Below are 3,710 nucleotides of genomic sequence, written 5' to 3'. Positions count from 1 at the left end.
TGTCTTGATAAATGAAAATTAATTAACTATTTAAATATATGGGTTTGGAGAGATGATGTAGCAGTTAAGAATACCTATTGTTCACCCTTTGGATGTCAATGTGGCGATTTCTCAGAAAAGTAGGAAACAACCTTTCTCAGGACCCAGTAATACCACTTTTGGGTATATATCCAAAGGATGCTCAATCGTGCCACAAGGACATGTGCTCAACTATGTTCATAGCAGCTTTATTTGTCATAGCCAGAGCCTGGAAACAACCTAAATGTCCCTCGACCAAAGAATGGATAAGGAAAATGTGGTACATTTACACAATGGAGTCCTACACAGCAGAAAAAAAATAACAACATCTTGAATTTTGCAGGAAAATGGAGCTAGAAAACATTGAGTGAGTTAACCCAAACCCAGAAAGACAATTATCACATGTACTCACTCATAGGTGGTTTTTTAAACATAAAGCAAAGAAAACCAGCCTACAAAACACAATCCCAGAGAACTTAGACAACAATGAGGACCCTCAGAGAGACATACATAGATCTAATCTACAAGGGTAGTAGAAAAAGACAAGATCTCCTGAGTAAATTGGGAGCATGGGGACCAAGGGAGAGGGTTAAAGGAGGGGGGGGGGGGAGAAGGGAGGGGAGCAGAGAAAAATGTAGAGCTCAATAAAAACGATAATAATAAAAAAGGAATCTCCATTGTTTTTGCAGAGGACCCATGTAGGTGCTTTGATCTGAAGTACCCACATAAAAGGTCACAAGCATTCCTAACTCCAGGTCCAAGAAACTGAACGCCCTCTTCTCACCTCCCTGGGCATGAGTCAGGCAGATGGAGCAGGGAAATAAATACACGGAACACTCAGAAACAGAAAACTAAAAAGAGGGGCTGGAGAGATGGCTCAGAGGTTAAGAGCATTGCCTGCTCTTCCAAAGGTCCTGAGTTCAATTCCCAGCAACCACATGGTGGCTCACAACCATCTGTAATGAGGTCTGGTGCCCTCTTCTGGCCTGCAGGCATACACACAGACAGAATATTGTATACCTAATAAATAAATATTTAAAAAAAAAAGAAAACTAAAAAGACTCAAAGTAAACCTAAAAATACGGTGGCAAAGAGCATCAGGAGAGGCGGCGGTCGTCGCTCAGGTTTGGGAAAGGGAATACAGCCACTGGCTTCTATGGCAACTCTCTCACTCTCACCCTTCCTAAAATTTGACTTTCTACCCTGATTCTTAAAAATTCTCTCTTAAAAAGAAAGCAGAGGAAGGGGGTGGAAAGGTGAGGCGATTCGGTGACTAAGAGCACTGGCTGTTCTTCCAGAGGACCTGGGTTCAATTCCCAGCACCCCACATGGCAGCTTACAACTGCCTGTTAACTACTTTGGGGAATCTGACATCAACAGACATACATGCAGACAAAATACCAAAGCACATAAATCATTTTTTAAAAAAAAAAAAGGTAGAGGAAGACTTCTGACTTGATTCTCTAAATTTGGTAAACACTATATTAATAGTTTTGACTCTATACAAGTTAAAGGGACTGGGAATGTAGCTCTGTAGGGAGATTGCTTGCCACTCAAGGCCTGGGTCTCCATCTCCCACACTGCATTAAATCGGCATGGTGATGTACACCTGTAATTCCAGCACTGGAGAGGCAGTATGATCAGGAACGCAGCTACAGAGTGAGTCCCAGGCCAGCCTGGACCCTGCATTTCAGGGTAGGGGGTGAGATAGGGATGGAGACATGGCTTAGCATCTTCCAGAGGATCCAGGTTCAATTTCTAGCACCCACACATCAGCTGACAACTTTAACTCCAGTCCCAGGGAGCCAACACTCCTCAGGTGGGTGCAGAAATACATCTAAGCAAAACACCCAAACACATAAAAACATGTTAACAGGCAGGAAGATGGCTCAGCGGGGAAGGCACTTGACACACAAGCGCGCAGGACTGAGTCTGAAGCCCCAACACTCACAGATTGTTTTGTGTTTGAGCAAAATGAGTACTGGTCAGGCACAATGGTAGACTTCTAAGCCCAGCACTTGGGAGGCAGAGGCAGGTAGATCTCTAGGGTCAAGGCCATTCAGAGTTAAAGTCCTAGTCCTGACTGCATTTTCGTTTTGTTCATCATGACATGACATGATCTTGTTCTGAAGGATGGCCTAGAACTCATGATCCTCATCTCTGCCTCTTGAATGCTAAGATTCCAGGTGGGAACTACATTCCAAGTTCCTGATTCTCCAGCTTCATTCTCTTGCTTTAAACAATCAAGGCAGTGACACACACGTATAATCTCAACAATTGAGATTCCCGGATGGAAAAAAAAAAAAAAAAGCCTGCCTCAAGAAGAGTTCTAATGTAGGCAGTAGAAACTGGCCAGCTCACTGCATTCTGTGTGTTATGAAAAAGGGCAATTTGTCCTCATGGCCACCGCAGTGATGTATTAGTCCACCCTCAAATCTTAGCAAGCCATGTCAGTTTCCTAGTAATTTGGGGGCACTGTCAAATTTTCCTCGAGAAACGAACTGTCTTTTTTCCCCCACCCTCACTCCCGCCAACACCCTCTCAGTTGCGCCATCACCGGTGTTTAGCTTGGCTCATATCCAGGGATGGCAAGGACCTGCCACTCAATGCTACCCACCGGTGACAAGGGAGCAGTGTGAACACAAATTTGAATCTGGTTAGCATGCCACTGCCACTTCCCCACACTGAAATCAAATCGTCCCCCACTTCTTTATGATCATCGATGATGCGCCAAGTTACCTACAGAAGTCCTAGTCTCCAGCGGCTTCTGCGTGGGCTCAGTATGACAGGAGTAGGCCCGGTGGTGGCTGCTACGCCGGAAGACAGAGTGACAGTACCACAGGGCAGGTACGCTGGGCCTGTCCACAGCTTCCCAGTGAGACCTTAGGCTCTCAGCAGTGACCTTTCCTGGGTGCGCTGTGAGCTCTGAGACTGAGAAGAAACCCGTGAGCAGTTGTCCCAGCCTGTGGCTCTGGCATACGCTCTGAGGTCACTTAGGGCATCCAGGTGTGCTTTCATGAGTGACTTCAGTCCCAGAGTTCCCAGCAGGTGACAAGTTCTGGGACAAGAATGAAGGTCTATCTATCCCCACCCTTTTCTTCCTGTTTGACAGTCATGAGCAGGAGTCATAAGTGGGTGAACATTCTTTGCCATTAGAACATTTTTTTTTTGTTGTTGCTTTAGAGCTGGGACTCGAACCCAGAACTTCACACATGCTAGGCCACCATTCACAACTGACCTAAATCACTCCCCTCGCCCAACAATGACCCACTGTCATTTCAAACACTGAAAGTCATAGTCATGTACCTGAACCTGTGCTGTGGTCCCCAACAAGTGAGGGTGCCTCGCCCCTTCAATCCCTACCAGAGGAGGGGACCGTAAGTACTCGACACTACTCAGAAGACAGCCTTCATCATTCTACACAAAGACTCTTCTTCTGGGCTGGAGAGATGGCTCAGAGGTTAAGAGCACTCACTGGCTGTTATTCCAGGGGTCCTGAGTTCAATTCCCAGCAACCACATGGTGCCTCACAAACATCTGCAATGGGAGCTGGTGTTCCCTTCTGTCATGCAGGCAAACACTCTTCTTCCTCTCTAATCCATTTTCCATGCCCCCAGTCTCCCGAGATTGCATGTACTTAACTAACTGTAATAAAAAATGGTAACTAATGACACAAATTCACCAAACCCATC

Source organism: Alexandromys fortis, unplaced genomic scaffold (assembly GCF_014885135.2).
Source record: "Alexandromys fortis isolate MF-2015 unplaced genomic scaffold, M_Fortis_MF-2015_v1.1 scaffold_181, whole genome shotgun sequence".
Lineage (NCBI taxonomy): Eukaryota > Metazoa > Chordata > Mammalia > Rodentia > Cricetidae > Alexandromys > Alexandromys fortis.
The sequence above is the reverse complement of the archived record's forward strand: the minus strand, read 5'-3'. Positions refer to the sequence as shown.